The sequence below is a fragment of the Lissotriton helveticus genome, chromosome 6 (assembly GCF_964261635.1).
Source record: "Lissotriton helveticus chromosome 6, aLisHel1.1, whole genome shotgun sequence".
NCBI lineage: Eukaryota > Metazoa > Chordata > Amphibia > Caudata > Salamandridae > Lissotriton > Lissotriton helveticus.
In genome coordinates this window covers 87670313-87688296 of record NC_136067.1, presented here as the reverse complement: position 1 = coordinate 87688296, position 17984 = coordinate 87670313, and positions in this window count along the sequence as shown.

The following is a 17984-nucleotide window of genomic DNA, read 5'->3' as shown; positions in this document are numbered from 1 at the left end:
CACACAGCAAGGGCAGCCGCCTCGGTCTCTTCAGCTGATCCACTTTGGTAGAGTTCCTCTTGACCTAGAAGTTTCCTAATCTCCCAACCTAGGATCTAAACCCTCAGGTTGCACCGGGGTCAGAAGTACACCGTCCTTCTGCACCCCCTTCCAGAGTTCTGCACCCTCCCACCTTGGAGCGGTACCCCTAGAAGCCAACAACCGGTCAGGACACTGATTACAGATGCCCTTCCCTCCTGGTCAGGCTGAACCTGAACCTGGCCTCCCCCCTCCTCGGGGAACAACCTCCAGAGGCCCCACAAATGGTCAAGCACCCTAGACAGTCAAATGCCCAGCGAACCAGAACTTCTGCACCCTCCACTTAGGAGCGGTACTGCCCAACACTAGGACCGCCGGAGTTCTGGTTACAGACACTCCCCGTCCTCTAGACACAGGAAGATCCTCCTCAAATGACCTGTAAGTACAGCCTAGGCCCCTGACCTGGCGCTCCCTTAGGGAACCCTCCAGGCCCTGAGATAAGGTTTCGGGCTAACGTGGGACACACCGTCCCACCCTCACTCCGCCTCCACTGAGACAGGACGTGAGCCCCTACACCCCTACCATCCTAATGGGACCTAGCTGGGCTACACATGAACCTCTTCACCTACACAGGATCATCAGATACACAAGCCACTACTTTTAGAATCACTTCCCTAATGCCTCTGCAAGACATCTAGCACACCGCCAGACATCCACCTTCTTGTCCAATGCCTCTGCAGGAACTCCTGCACACCACCAGAGGTACACCTCACGTGCAAGCTCCTTAAAAAAACTCACACCAACTCCTCCAGTTCAAGACGCCACTCATCCACACACTACCCCTCCAGACTGGTGAGACAGTTTCTCACTGCCCCTGACTCTCAACCTATCACCCTCTTACTGAGCACCAGGCACCATACTCTGGGAACTGGGAATGGGACTACACGCACTGGACACATTTAAGCTGCCACCACTGGATTCTACCATACTGGGGAATCCAGACACACACACTACACTCAGGGGATAACTACCCTCCCAAGCAAGTCATTTCTCCTCTACACTCCCTCTCTTCCATCTACCCACACAGGGACAGGAACAGGAATTGGACACTGGACCCAGCAAGGGATTCCTAATCTATGGGAACCTCCCCTCTCTACTGGCGTCCCGCCCTGTCATTTTCTCTCATCTGCCACTAAACATAACGCGCAGGAACACCATCTAAAAATGACACTCTTGAGGAAAAACAAAATCAAAAACAATAATCCCAAACATGTGACTATCTGAAAAATGCAGAGTTTTGTAATGTAGCCAGTTGTCGCTATGGCACTGCGCAAACACAAGTCCAAATCCGCACCGCTGACCAACAATGTTAGAACCGGCTATTTCTGGTAGGCTAAGGCTGACGCCAAAGCCAGGCAGAAACCACCATTCTAGTCAGGGCAAGGAAGTCACACGCCAAGATAACCCCTGCTCACCCTCTAGGTAGCTTGGCACGAGCAGTCTAGGATAAACTCGGAGGCGATGTGTAAAGCATTTGCGCCAGCGCACAACAGCAACAACATACTAGGCACACCACAAAAGAGACTCCACACAAGGTTATATTAAAATAACTTTTGTATTGTCAAAACATATCAGATAGAAATCACACATGTACATTGTGCCAACTGGCACTGCAATATTCACAAGGGATTATTTACAAGACAGGGCCACATGGGCCACTGTCAGAATCAACACTTTGCAGATATAGAAATACTTGTTAGAAATTAGAATGAAAGTATATAAAATCACTGTAACACAAAGTAACAGTTATAGATCACATCCAGTAACTACTGGGGACAGGTAAGTACCTCCTACGCAACCCTAAACCCTTAGGAGACTGTCACGCAGGGGACCAGGACCTCACTAGGACCACCTGTACTAAAAAGAACAACCACCTAAGTATCACACAGCATTTAGGGGTCTAAGAAAGAACACATTACCCATGATGTATAAAACACATTCAGAGGAGTAGTAAAGAAAAACACATAATGCATAAACCCACACATTCAGCGGTGTTAAGAATAAAGCACATGATGCAATAAAAATACATTCAGAGGTACCAGAATAATACAGTAGCGCAAAAGTCACATGATGTCTAAAAACATTCAGAGGTGCAGGAATAACACATGATGCAAGGAAATACATTCAGAGGTGCAATAACCATACAATTGCGCAAAACTACACATAAGCCACCACCTGTGGCAGTCCCTAGGCCAACTGGCCTTGTTGGGGCTAGAACGCCCTGAGTCTCAATGTCAGGGGCCTAAACGATGCAGGTGCCCACTACTTGCTGGGCACCTGGGAACACTCACAAGGGCCTAAACGCTGCAGCTGGCACTAAGTGCTGCGCAGCTGTGACAGGCCGGGCACCTCTGTGCCATCTCTATCCCTCTCAGGGACTCACTCTCCATCTTGCGCCTAAACGGTGCAGCTGCCCACTAATTGCTGGGCAGCTGGAGAATCATCAAAACTGCGCCAGGGCCCTCACTGGCCCTTAGGCGCGAACTGCGCCAACGCTGGAGCCACACAGGCTCTAAAAACACTCTACACGCAAGCAGGAGTGGGCGGGCACTGGCAATATGCCCCGACGCCCCCCCTAACTAAAAAGGGCCAAACGTTGGAGCCACACAGGCTCTGGGCATCACATGCCCCACAAGTGGGAGCCACACAGGCTCTGCACCCACGGTGGGGCGACCCGCTGCCATTCGGGGCCGCCCTTTCTCAGTGCCTCGAAGCGGCACCAACCTACAGCAGTGCGGGCCCTCAAGAACCCCTCGCGGGCCCTGTAACCACGGTGGGGCGACCCACTGCCATTCGGGGCCGCCCTTTACTCAGTGCCTCGGCCGGCACCGCACGGAGCTTTCCCCCCCCGCAGCCCTTCACTCACCGGCTCTCCCTTTGCTCTCGCCGGTCTTCGGTGCGGCGGGGGCTGGCGCGTCAGCCTCTGAGGAGCTCCTGCTCCTCGCAGACTCTCCTCGCTTTGCCCGGTCCCCCGTCTCGGGACCGGGACTCAGGGTGGAGCCAGCAAGGCTCCCGGCGGCAGTCCCTTCTCTCGGGGGTGAAGGCGGGGCTCTCCCGACCACATGGGAGCCTCGCTACTCCAGCGCCGGACTTCTCTCTCTCTGCAGGGCTCCCTCGGCACACGGGAGCCCTGTCAAACGGCCGCCACGTGTCTTCCTCGCCGCCTCGTCCTCTCGGGGCTCCCTCAGCCCAGAGGAGCCCCGCGAACGGCCGCCATCATCCGGGGGTCTTCACACCACCTCCTTCAGCTTCCAGGAGCCAGCCAACCACAGCGCGGCTCCTGGACCGGGCCCCCTTCAGAGGACCAATCAGAGCACGGCTCTCCTTGGGTCTCGGCCAATCCGGTCGCGGCCCCTTCGTGGTTGTTTTTCCTCCGCGGCAAATCGAGGTGGGCACTCGTAAATAAGTAATTAAATACGGGCAAGACACCTCAGCGCGTCCAGCGCTATCAGCGGCCCTAAAGCGTTCTTAAGCGCTAGAAAAGTCCAGAGAAAGCGCTCTCAAGCGCTTGGGGGAAATTAAGCGCTCCAAAGCGCTAGACAACAGGCAGAGCGCTCCCAGGCGCTCAGGGGGAAGCACAGCGCCTCCAGGCGCTAGGAATACAGCTCCAGCGCTCTTCCCCAGGAAAATGCAGCTTCTCCATGCTGCAACGGTCCCAGAGCTTCCCAGGGGGCAAAGCCAAGTCCCCCCATCAGCCCAGGCAGGGCAGAGGGGTCCCCCAGGAGTCCAGGAATCCAGGCATCCAGGGGCTGGGCAGCGCCCACCCCTGGTAGATTCAAGTCAGCCACAAGAGCAAGAACAAGAACCTTTTGGAAGGGGACACAGCCCCTTCTTATACACAGAAAAGGCTTTGAAGTCCTTTGAAGTCTTTGTGTAAGCGGGCCCTGAGCCCTGGGTGTTTCTGGTTTCCCTCTCCGGTCAGCCTCAGGTCAGAGGTGACAGTGGGCCGTCAGGAAGGAGAGCCAGCATGGTGGCCAGGCAGGCACAGCCCGGCACCACCAGACGCTATTTCCTCCCATCCCTGACAGCAGATGGGGCCTTTCATCTACGGCTGACTCAGACCCCCTCCTCCGGGGCCCTGCAGACCCTGTCCTACTCAAACCAGACAGTCCACCCACCAGCAGGCCCAGGCACTCCTGGGCCAGGCTCACCAGCCAATCACGTGCCAGCAGACTCACTACACAAATATGCCAACTTCTAAAAGTGGCGCTTCTAGACTAGACACAGCCATGCCGCATATACCATTCTACAGCATTCATTCACACATATCAAACTCGACCCTGCACTCCCCACGCATCAGGAATCTACCATGGGCATACATATTCCCCATTCATTCCTATGGGAGGGCAGGACACTCAACACACATACCCAGAGAGCACACGCACTTTACACTGAACCACAGTGAAAAAGTGCGCAGAGGCCTAAAATCACCAACCCAGGTTTCAGAAACAGGCTAGGAAAAAGCAAAAAGTCTCGGGGTGAACCTGCCCAAAGGACCGGGTCCAACAGGAACTAATCTTAAGATCGTTCCACCTCTGCATCACGTAATCCCTAAAAATGTCAGGTAGCGAAAGATTTTTCAGAAATGGTGTATAGTAATTCAGCTTTATGTTAAAACAAAACCTTTTATTAAATTGTTTCCAGATTTGAAACGCTGAAATCAAAACCTTAAACTTTGTCTTTTTATAATAACTGGGTTCTATCAACCTAAATAACCACTGTCGGGCTTCTGCTCCTAACAGCATTTCGTAAATAGAGGGCGCCAATGCTTCATCCTGATAAAAATCTGGAAAAATCATAACACCCATAGCTTTAAAAAAGATTACCCAGTAATATAATCGGAGGTTCTGGACCCCCAATCCTCCTCTTAATTTGGGCAAAGTGCACCATTTCAGAGATCTTCTCAGTCTCCGATAGCCCCATATGAACCTAGAAGTAGTTCTATCTAATTTATTGAAAAAGGCAAGTGGTATGGTGCGAAACAAATACAAGAATTTGGGGAATATAATCATTTTTAGTGCGTTTGTGCGGCCATATAGTGATAAATGCAAATTATTCAGCCTCTCAAGAGTCCTATTAACAGAAGATAGTAGAGGATCTGTATTCAGTCCGACAATGTCTTCAACTTTAGCTGAAATTGTCACACCAAGATATGTATCTGTAGAGGCAAATACTATGTCATATGGCCTGCCTGCAGCCGAATGTATAAGCTGGGTCTTCGTAATATTTAATTTGTATCCAGAAAATTCCCCATATTCTTGGGCTAGTTCTATGATTTTAGGTAAAGCTGATGCTACATCTGTCGTGACAATCGCCACGTCATCGGCGTATGCGAAGACTTTATGATGTAGCATAACCGGGGTGATCCCGATTTCTTTTATTAACCTAATTAGATACGGCTCAATATAGAGCGCGAACAGCAAGGGGGAACAGGGACAACCCTGCCTTGTCCCCCTTGTGATCGGAAAAGGGTCAGATGTATCAGTGGCGATACGTATTACAGCTTTTGGATTATATTATAACGCCTGAACTGCTTGAATATACTCTTTAGGAAACCCTTTCCATGCTAGGACAGACCACAAGAATCCCCAGTCGACCCTGTCAAAAGCTTTTTCAGCGTCTAGTAATACAACGCCGACTGGGGATCCTGTGACCTGAGCCCAATCCAATAAGGTGATAATACGTCTGACATGGTCAATAGTATCCCTCTTTTTTATAAAGCCAAGCTGGATCTTGGATACTATCGTTGGCATTATATCGTTCAGTCTATTTGCTAGTATTTTAGAATTTTTTTTCTGTCTGATGTGATTAAAGAGATCGGCCTATAGGATCCCATTTCCTTACTAACCTTCCCCTTTTTTTTTTTTAATATCACTATAGTAGCCAATGACCAAGAAATAGGTGGATGTCCTTGAAAGGCTTGATTAAAGACCTCGAGTAAATGGGGTTTAAGCATGTTTTGAAAAACCCGGTAAAATTCTAGAGGAATCATATCTGGCCCCATAGCTTTGCCAGGAGCTAAGCCCAGGATAGCAGTTTCGATTTCGTCCCAGGAAATCCGAATACTTAAAGATATTATATCAGCCTCAGTAATAGGAAGATTATCAATATTCCTCAGGTAATCCAGTGGGGCCCTGTCTTGGATATCACCCTCAGCCATTTTATTATATAATAATTTATAAAAGTCACTGAAAGCCTTTAATATCCCTGTTTCATTTTCTTGGGTTACACCAGCTAAATCAACAATTTTTATTATGTCGTTCATGACTACTTTTTGTCTTAACCTTTGGGCTAAAATTTTGCCTGTCTGATCATTTAATTCATAGCATTCAGCTTTATATTGTTTATACTTAATGGCAACCTGATCTGCTAGATAAGCATATAAAGCAGCCCGTTCGATGGTTAAGAGGCGCTGTGCTTCCTCCACTCCATGACCCCTACTAATAGAAATGGCTAATTTCAGCTCTGCCCCCCTAACTTGATCAGATTTGTTATTAAATTCTTCCTGCATTTTTCTCCGATAAAAATTAGAAAAATGTTTGTGAACGCTGAAAGTGGCGGGTATGGAAATAGCTCAGGCTTTCGCCGGGAGATAGATCTCATTATGCAGCGGTGGAGTGTGTGGGCGAGCCCTGGAAACCCCGAGCTCTTCATGCTTCCTTTATGATGCCGACGGGTTTCTGAGCTTTCTGAACTGCGCTTCGAAGGTTAATTAAGAGCCCTGAGTGCGGATTACACGCAGCTGTTTCGGGAACAGCGTTTGATGTAATGTTGCCAAATAACAAGAGGGTTTGTAGCGAGTGCACTCAAAAGTGAGTGCTGTTGCACAGCGAAATAAATCATTTGTCTGAGCCAGTCTCCCTGGTGGTGGGAACTCACTTTCGAAGTAAATTGAATGACTGTCAATGAAGTGTAAAACAAAGTTTTGTTTAGGAATCTGGTGATGGGAACTCACTTTCGAAGTAAATTGAATGACTGTCAATGCAGTGTAAAACAAAGTTTTGTTTAGGAATGTTAGTCAAGCAGGAATACATTCAAGGTAGTCAAAATCAATTAGTCAAACAAGCATTGGGCAGGCTGGTGGCCTGAGAAGCGTCAGTGAAGCAGGGGGCGGGGAGCCGAACCCTTTGATGTAGCTCACGGCCTGGCGGCCGTTAAAAAAAGCAATTAGGTGGGAGGAGAAGTGAGGCCAGCGCGCACTGCGCGCGCTGGGGAAGCCTGTGGGAGGGAGGCTGATGGCTTTGATGTGGGGAAATGCGCGTGCTTGTGTCCACGTGACCCACGTGAACTGTCTTAAATCCGCCGATGGTTTGAGAACCTATTTTGGCCACTAAAATTCTCCCCTATCCATTCCTGCGGAATGGGATAGGCTCAACCTAAAAATCACAATAAAGTCAACAAACAGTGAGTTGAGAGAGTGAGAAGAAAAGTACATAATAGAGGTCAGTAGGTAATTACCACTGATATGCAACATAGCAATCATATCACAGTATAAACAATAGTAAACATAACATCCTATCCTCTCAATTATCAGTGAAAAATGGAGGCATCATATCCTTGATTTGCTCGAATGATAATGAATTTGTTTGGAATGTGGAGGATATATCAAGAAGATTTCAAGCTAGGGGTTATGACCGGATGGTCATAAATAAAGCTAGGAAGAGAGTGCTTGGTCTAAAACGGGCACAGACATTGGCACTCAAGGAGACTGATTCCAAGAGCAAAGAAGGGAATGAGATAAGACTTATTACGCACTATAGTACTGAGAGCCATAAAGTACACTCTATTTTGAATAAGCACTGGCACGGATATATTGCCCTATATTGGGGAACGACCTGATTTGACATTCAGAAAAGGAAGAACACTGGCTAATACTGTCAGCCCTAGTTACCCATACAAGAGGGAGAGTACTTGGTTGAGTAACAGATTGAAAGGCTTTTACAAATGTGGCCGATGTAGCTCTTGCAGGTGGGCTGACAACAGGACATTTGCTTATAATAATACGGGTGAATATGAGATCGATGTTTTTATCAACTGTGACACCACTTATGTGGTATATGTGATTGCATGTTCTTGTGATCTGATATATGTTGGCAGTACAATTAGGAGATTGCGGGATAGAATGATGGAGCATTTTAGAGCATGGAAGAATGGGGATACTAGATACCCTATCGCAGCACATGCTGTTCAGAACCATGATGACCATAAAGGGCACATATTTCGATTTCATGGTATTGATCATATTAGCCAGGAACCCAGAGGGGGTAATAGACACTGAAACTTAGAAGGAGAGAGGTGATTTGGCTAATGAAATAAAAGCGATGGAATGTGGTATGAACATCGATAACGAATTCCAGTACTTTCTAGGACAAGAATGAAAGTGATTATATATTTATCTTGAGTGTACTTGGCTAGCCTCAAGGATGACATGTTATTATAATGTGACTATTCAATCATATTGGATTGAGTAACATTTGGTGTGTTAGAGGAGTGCTACACCAAGATCTGATCATGTTAAAACATGTGTAAATAATAATGGTTATCACCCAATGATATTATGAAGGATGTGTTACTGACCATGATAACCCCTGTGTATATACTTACCTAGTTAGGTTCAAATAGAGGATATGATGCCTCCATTTTTCACTGATAATTGAGAGGATAGGATGTTAAGTTTACTATTGTTTATACTGTGATATGATTGCTATGTTGCATATCAGTGGTAATTACCTACTGACCTCTATTATGTACTTTTCTTCTCACTCTCTCAACTCACTGTTTGTTGACTTTATTGTGATTTTTAATAGTGGGCACATTGTGATGATAAAAACGGCAACCCCATGATAGTAAAATTGATGACCGGTGCTGGAGCACTATAATAGCTTGATGGGTACACTCCATCTTATTTCTGTTACATCGAGTATCCTATTATTGGATATGTTATTATATAGCGCCATATTTATAGGACCTTATATGCGTTTAATAATGGGACTGGTTTAGCTGAGATACGATGGTATTGTATTGGATTCTTGAACGGGGTGAATCATTATGAAAAATCATACTTATAACTGTCTGTGTACCAAATTGGTATCAACAAAGAAGGGATACGAGGTACGTACCATTGCCTGTTGTGCAGATGTAATGTTATCCATAGGATCGGTAATTACTATCTGTGTAGATTTTAGCGTTTTTTACATAAGTTAAAACCGATCTCATAATTTATTGATGTCTTCGACTTTCTATTGTTCAGACATGGGAATCGAGCGGGTATTGCTCGATAAGTGCGCAATTTAGTAATGGCGCGTATAGAATGAGCATTTGTTATTTTATATCTTTAGTTTTTTTGCGTTTTTTGCTTCAGCTTTTGAATATCTAGTTTTGAGACATAATGGGATAGATTAAATATTATCTCAGATGGCAAATTTAGATAACTGGGCATTACTTCAGGTAACTCGATTCGAGCACACTCAAAGATGGCGCCCATGCATTGTTAGTATATATGGGGATACCAAGATGGCGCTGAGGTAGGACGCCGGCTACCGATGAGGAATAGTGTGTATCGGTGCACATGATTGTGATATGGGTAAGTTTGTTTGGATTGCTGGGCATCGTCTGTTCATAATAATTGTATTGTAACTTGTTTATTACTCATATTGGGAGCAATGTCACGTTTTTAATTGTAAGCATACGATAGAATACGGAAGCCGACATTTGCGCGGTGAAGTCCAGTTTTAATAATTGAGACTGTCACAGTTTTGATTGAAAGCATACGAGGAAACTAACATGTGCGCAGTGTAGTCAAGTCATAATAATTGTGCCTGTTACTCTTTCACTTGTAAGCATATGATAGTATACATATGCCTAACAAGTGTGCGGTGGAGTCTTAGACACGGTGACTGTGGCTTTCTCTGTCCTGTAGTTAAGACTCTAAAGTCGAGTGATTCTTTCAGTATACGGAGGGAGTGATTGTGTCTGCCTCCTTCTGTTTTAGTTTTTTTTGCCTATACCGGTGGGTTTTACTTAAAGGGAGCATTTTAGAGTGTGTATCTGTACAAAATAGTGGCGTTTAAATTACCATAAGGATGTTTTTTTACATTTTTTTGTAATAAGTGATCGGGGAGATTTGGTACCGACGCTGGATAATTGGAAGATTATTGAAATTTGATTTGAAACCATGGGGTGAGTAGTTATGGCTATGCATTGCCAGAGGTGATTGTCTTTTTTTACTCCGTTAGTGCCATTAGAGCATATATTATATATTTTTTTGGGGGTATATTTCGATATTATAGGAACAAATGTTGAACAGAGGACTTTACCATAATTGAAGATTACGAATTTACGGCGTGGGACAACGTACATACGGTATATTAGGAGTGGTTTTGAGGGGGGAGATATATTCTCTTTGTAATATTGGTGTATTACTATTACAGGATACTGATTGTGAGGACCTCTTGTGGAGTAACAGATTATTTCTGTTGCGAATGTGTAGGAAAGGTGACTATTTTTATCTAATACTTCAATTCAATTTACTATTTTGCCCTTGTAAGTACTCTTGTGATAAGAGTGGTGGAGGCTTTTTCTATTTTATTAGGGACTTTATACACTTGGGTGACTATTGGATTTGGCCCTATCCTTTGTCTGTTCTTTTCTTGCACGGGATTCCACTAGTATTAAATTGTTTATGGAAGATCAATGTTGTATCAACTGAATTTTGATAACCCTCATGTAATGAGCATAGCATTTATACATTATTTGTTTGGGTTGCAGCCCTGAGGAAGTCATTGTGCTTTACATAGCACAATGAAACACATGTTGGCTGCGTTTTGAAGATCACAGTGGATGAATAAAATCTAACTCGAATACAAAGACTGTATTGACTGGATCAATATAAGGACTGGAATATATTTGTCTTCCTGCATTTGAAGAATTTGATGTTTTTGGATGACAATTTGTTTTAAATAAAATTTGGTTTTGAGTGCTCAGGGAGAACCATTCTATCCAAGTGTCAATGTCTTCAAGATGGTGAAACAACGACCTATCAAATGCCCCCTTTTGTCTATTCAATTACTGAGGATTCATCTTCGTATTCTTCCTGTTGTGGCTCTTCAGTCCACAGATGAGCCCATACAAATCAGTAATGTTTTTTTATCATTGTTACTAGCTGGGAGCCCAGTCAGAGACCAGGTCGGATGGGAGTGTGGTACAACGCTGTTGAATTTGTCATGACAGTTTATAATTATTCGTTTATTTGCAGAGTTTTTTAAAGCGCAAACATAAACCCATCAGGGTATCAAGAGTACTGTACATATAGCAGTTAGGTCATACATACAAGAATATACAAATAACATTAACACTAGACCCACTGAGAGCACCACGCCCAGGGCTGTCATTGTCGCTCCTCGCCCCTCCTCCAATTCTTGGCTAAGTTTCTGCCCCATCCAGGAACATGAGAAGCACACTGAGCTCCACTTCCAAACCCTCTTCCCATGTCATTGACCCTATTCCACCCCTACTAACCAAAGAACTGAAGCACTCCCTAGCACCGCTTTGGTGTACAATAATAAACAGCTCCATGAAAAATGGAGACGTTCCAGACTGCCTTAAACTAGGTCAAATCACACCCCTGTTGAAAAAACCTGGCCTTGACACGACGGATTTGAATAACTTTAGACCTGTATCTAACCTTCCCCTTCTATACAAAATCCTAGAAAAGTGCGTACTCCAATGTTATGTTAAGATAAATTTATCAAGCGCACTTACACCATAGGCTTCATGGCGCTATTCATACACTCGCAGCTGCAGGGAACCAATTTAGCAGGATAGCACAAAGAGCCAGGTTTTCAAGGCCTTTCTGAAGCCCAATAGACTATCACAGTTCCTGACTGAGAATGGAAGGGAGTTCCAGAGCCTAGGAGCCAAATAGGAATACCTACGCCCGCCTTGTCATTTCAATTTAATTAGTGGGATAGACAGAAGATGAAGATGGGTGAAACGAAGATTGCGTGTGGGGACATGTCTAATAATTAGGCTATTGAGAAACTTAGGGCTCGTGCAGCGCAGTGACTTAAAGATTATACATCCAGACTTGAAAGCAGTGCGTTGCTCTATGGGCAACCAATGTAGGTTACGCAGTAATATCCTGGCTGACTGCCATCTCGGCTGTCTATAGATCAGTCTAGCCACCTGATTTTGAATTATTTGAAGGCGATTAAGCAGACCCAAAGGGAGGCCAGTGTGAAGAGAGTTGGAAAAATCAAGACGAGAAAGCACCAGTGCTATCACCACCTGAATCAAGGCTTGATGAGACAACAGGTACGCGATCTTCCTTATTTTGCGTAATTGGAAAAGAGAAGAGGAGACCACGGTGCCCACATGTCCCTTCAAAGAGAGGTCAGCATCTAAGGTCACCCCCAGACTCTTCACTGATGAAGACGGGAGAGGTGGAGGGCCTAATTTGCCCGGCCAGAAATAAGGTCCCCAGCAAGTGGAGCTCTTCCCAGGCAACACCAATTCTGTTTTGCCGGGATTGAGCTTCAATTGGTTTTGGTCCATCCAACGTTGGAGATGCATCATTGTAGCTTGAAATTCAGCAGCTGCATTTTGGGAGTCCAACTTGAAAACTAGCTGGAGGTCGTCTGCATAGTTAAAAAGCGTTGTTTTCCTGGTATTAAGTGAGTGAATCAAGGGGCGGATATACAAATTAAACAATAGTGGTGACAGGGATGAACCCTGTGGAACTCCACATGAGGCGGTCAGGTTAGGAGCCGTATAGCTCCCAAGCAGCACTGCCTGGGTTCTGCCCGTTAAAAAGGATTTTATCCACCCGTAGGCTGTTCCCCGGATCCCCGCTTGTTCTACGAGGTACAATAAGATGTTATGATCGACCGTGTCGAACGCAGCCGACAGATCCAGGAGCACAAGTGCCTGCGGTATCCCCTTATCAGCATTAGCTCTCAAGGTATCCATCACCACCAGGATCACTGACTCTGTGGAATGGGGCAGCCGAAAGCCGGCTTGATTAGGTTCCAGAAAATCTGAATTTTCAATGAATTTAGAAAGGCACCTGGTCACATGGGCACATGGGCCTCCTGTATTTTTTTTAAAAAGGGGAGAAGAGAAATCGGGCGGTAGTTCGAAGAAACAGATGGATCCGCTACTGGCTTCTTGACCAATAGCTTACCCAACACCTGGATAACATCAATCTCTTGGACTCCCACCATTCTGGCTTCAGAAAAGACTGCAGCACAGAAACCGCGATCCTCAACATCATAGAGGATATCCACCACTCACTAGACTCTGATCAATGCTGCCTCCTCATTCTCCTTGACCTATCGGCAGCATTCGACATAGTATACCACAGACTCCTCATTAGGGCTCTCCAAGAAAGGGCCAGTCTTGGTAAAGCAGTCCTCCAATGGTTTTCCTCATTGCTACACAATCGCACTCAAAAAATAAAAATGAAAAACTTTGCTTCTGACTCTCACCCTATCAACAAGGGAGTCCCTCAAGGCTCAGTGCTCTCCCTGCAACTCTTTAGCATCTACATGGAACCCCTCACCAAACTACTCAGAGCAGCCAACATCCGCTTCCATCTTTACGCAGATGATACTCAGATATATCTGGAAATCTCCTCCCTCAGTGACATTCAAAGACTGAATGATGTCCAACACTGGCTGTCTTCCAATCATCTTAGACTGAACCCCGACAAAACCGAGATACTTCTCATTTCAAACAAGGAGGAGAACCCTCAAATTGCTGAATATCTAAAGGCCGTAGATGCGCTCAATGAGAATCTCACCCTAGCTGACTGTCAAATCACTAGGCATCACACTAGACCCCAAACTAAACATGACCAGACACATCAAGAATTCGGCTAAGAGCACCTTCCTTAATATTAAACTTCTGAACAAAATAACACCCTTCATTCTGCCTGGTGATCTCAAACAGGCCACTCAGACACTGGTACTGTCAAGACTGGACTGTGGTAACACAGTCCTCTCAGGAATTGCAAAGTCTCACCTAGCTTCCATCAAAACAACTCTGAATGCGGTAGCCAGAATGGTGACCGGAATAAAGAAATTTGACCACATCTCTCCTGCACTCAGTGAACTTAGTGGCTCTCAATTGAAATGAGGATCCGCTTCAGAGTAGTGTGCCTCACTCATAAAGCCCTACATACCGGCAAACCCGAATACCTGGCGGCCAAACTCAAAAAAGCCGGTCAGGTCAGGAACCTCAGAAGGTCAAACTCCCTCCTTCTCATCCCAGCAAAAACTCAAAAAATAAAAACTGTGGCTCGTTCCTTCGCCGGAAACGCGCCCAAAATCTGGAACTTCGTTCTCCCCCACATCAGAACTATTCCCTCCATTGTAAAATTCAAAAGCCAACTCATAATCCTGTTCCTCAATCGTGCCCCAGGAAGTCGATAGGAGCACTCAGAGTGGGGTAACAGACACTTAACTCCGCTCCATCATCATGTCAGTGAGACTACAAAACAGATGTTCCCTCGACTACAAAGCTGACCCCTCAACATCGCCATGCATTATTATTGTCGCTTTCTCTTGTCTAGTTTATTATCTGTGCAATGTATCCTCTGTAAAGCGCTCAGATACCCTCGGGTCAGGCTAGCGCTATATAAAACTTCTAAAATAAAATAAAAAAATAAATAAATACAATGCAAGAGGGAACATGCAGGAAGCAATGTAAATACAAACATAGATTGGTTTTTTTCTATTGCGTGGGCATAGTCTGAATGGACATTCGAGCTCTTTATCAACGATATAAGAAAGTTGCAGTGTTTAAACGTCTAGGATTGCATTCGGTACTTTCAGCAGATGTTCATTTTATTACAGTTGAGCATGTTTAACAAATACACTGTACAGCAGTAGAAAGAATACATTTGTTGCCTACACGTGATATAGGAGATTGTAACCCACGCTGTAAGTAGAGGCCTCTTATTCAGATTGTCGGGCAAACTGTCTAGCAATGTCTGTGCAAATGGTGGCAGCTCCTGTCCCACACAAAACCATAAACCTGATGCACACATAATTTGAGGGCTTCAAACCTCTAAGGCTAGTGGTATCGGTCTGCCAACCGATCCCAAAACTCCACTTGTCATCTCCAGGGCAGGATTGCTATTGATAGAAAGGAAATGTCAACAATAAACAGCAAGAACATAACATCCTAGATAACAAACTGTATTTCATTATCAGAAATGTCCCTAAAACTGTGGATACAAGCCCTAGAAGGCCTTGCAGAACAAAAATCACTTTGTGGAGTAAATAGGCATAGTCAGGTCTTATCACAAGATCGCCAACATTGTCCTTATACTACAGTAGGCTGGGAACAAAGAAATAAATCTAGCTGTTTTCTGTAACATTTGCATTTTGTCGAAGTTTGATGATCTCTGGAGTTTGCATAGTTTAATGTCTGTGGGATAGGGGTAAGGTGGGACCTTTTCTTGACTAATCCTTTGGCACCTACGATGACAGCCACTATTTCTGTTCCTTTGTTCCACATTTTGTTCAGGTATTTCATCCCCCTATACCTGTGTGAGGTGTGGATTTTTTGACGTAGCAACTGATGATGGTTTCAAATGAAAGACTTCAATATCAGTCAATCTTAAACCCGGGTGGCCATTTTGATTCCGTGTCAGAGAGCGTTTGGTTGGAAATGCTCTTCACGTTTAAATTATTCAAATGGCTTCTCCCTGGTGTATAATTTCTGATCAAGTATTAGCGATTCCTTTGTAATGAATATCACGTCATACTGAAGACAGATATAGTTTCTCTCTAGAATACATGTTGACACATCAGGCCCATCCTGTGAGAAAACACTTGCAAGAAAAAGTTGTTTCAGCAATAGTGGACTATCTGAGCAGCACCTGGCCACACATTTGTATTGCTTCAGTTACTTCCCAATGTGGATTTTCAGATGTTGCATTAACAGTCCATTCGTAAGGATTGCTTTCTCACATTCAGTATCGCTCATATGCGGATGACAGGTGTCCCACTAGTAATAACTTTCTGATGTTGCATTAGCTTTGACTTTGTAGAGGAAGCCTTTCCACATTGAGTGCAGTGATATGCATTCTCCACCTTCATGACTTTCTCCTCTATGTTGACTTATTGTTATTGTATCAGCTGTGCCCGGCAATAAATTAATTGTCACATTCAGTACATTTATATGGTCTCTCCCTAGTGTTGGCTTTTTAGGTCTCAGCCTGATCCAGCGCATGCGCTGGACTCGGCCGACACATTTAGTAGCTCTGAGAAATGCTACTTTGCCGGCGATCAGCTTGGTAGAACGTGCACAAGAGCGCGCACGTCGTGCACAGCTGTCGCAGCTTCTTTGATCTTCGTTTTGTTTTTTTACGAGCGCGGCCGCTCACATCTAGTTAAACACACACAGCTCTGCGGCTTCTTTGATCTCGTGTTTTTTTTGTTTTTTTATTATTTCACTTCGCGCCCTGACCGCGCAGCGAATGCTTGTTACTCAACAAGGAGCTACTCAAATACATCGTGCAAGTCGGACGCCTCTTTCACTGCTATTTTTAAACAAAACGGTGAGTACTGCAACATTTGATAGTAGTGTTGCTTTCACAGTAAATACTGGCCTTCCCAAGATGTATAGCTCTCACAGTAGCTACCTCTCCATTAAATAGGTCTGCACCACTTCTAGTTTTAGTAACCGTTGCATGTTGTTTAACTGTAGCTGCAGGTGCATGACAAGTGCCAATGATATGAACGTAGACATTACGGAAAAGAATATGCATCCCCTTGTGCCATATAGGCAACACTTAACTCACTTTATCACTGACTGGTCCACAATCCTGTGCTGAGGCTAATACAACACAATTTTTTTTCTATCAAATTAAATTCTAACCATTTTGGCCACGGTGTGCGCTTTATGCTTTTGCCGCTCATGGATTTAGCTGTCACTGCATCCACCATGACAGGAGGTGGACGTTTTCTCATCCATATGCATCGGAAATATGGTGGACGTTTCCTTTGAACTCAGGTACTATTGAACCGCAGAGAGGGAATGCATCCAGCTCCCTCTTGCCTGCATGAGTCCCTTCAAGGAGATGAAATTCTGCTTGACATGTCAGCGCTTCCCTTGCTTGGGAAATTTGCAGTATTCAGTTACTGTGTAAAGCCACTTCTAAAGCACAGAAGAACATGCAGGACAATAAACTGTGCAAAGTGGATTGTTTTTTTTCCCCAATTGAGGTAGCTAATGCAAAACCCTCTCAATAATATGTGAAAAAACAATATGGGGGGACCCATCCTCTGTAATATGCAGTTGAAGTCAGATATTCCATGGGGTGATCTGACACGCTATGCATCCCTGTGGACCCATTTATCAAGGAATTCACCTCCGTACCATAACAAAGACCAAAGGCGGGCATATGCACATTTTCACTGACCAACGGCCACTTCATTTTAGTTTCAGTGTTTCCAAGTACAGATTAGTACCATATTATGTAAAAGCAGTGTCACCTTTACTGAGCCCAGATAATTCTCGTTGATTTAATAACGGAGGAATTTATTAATACCACGAGCCAGGGGACAGATTGCATAGGTTGTACTGGTATAACTGTGCACGCACATTTCCCTTTAAAATGGATCGCACCAGTGCCTTTGCTGCTGTACTCAGACATTTACACCTGTTGAGTGAGATGTGCATAAACTACATTACCTAGTAGGATCGTCCAGCAACAGTGCAGAATTGATTCGGTGTTTGTGCGGTCTATGGAGTCTGTACATTTTGGTGCAAAAATTGCAATCTAAGTAATCCGGCCGCTGGAGGCTGAACGTCAGACTTGCACCTCTCAGCTGAACCTTGCCTCGCACTAACAGATGGTGTCTGAAAAGCCACTCACTCTGCTTGGCTGACCGCGCGGG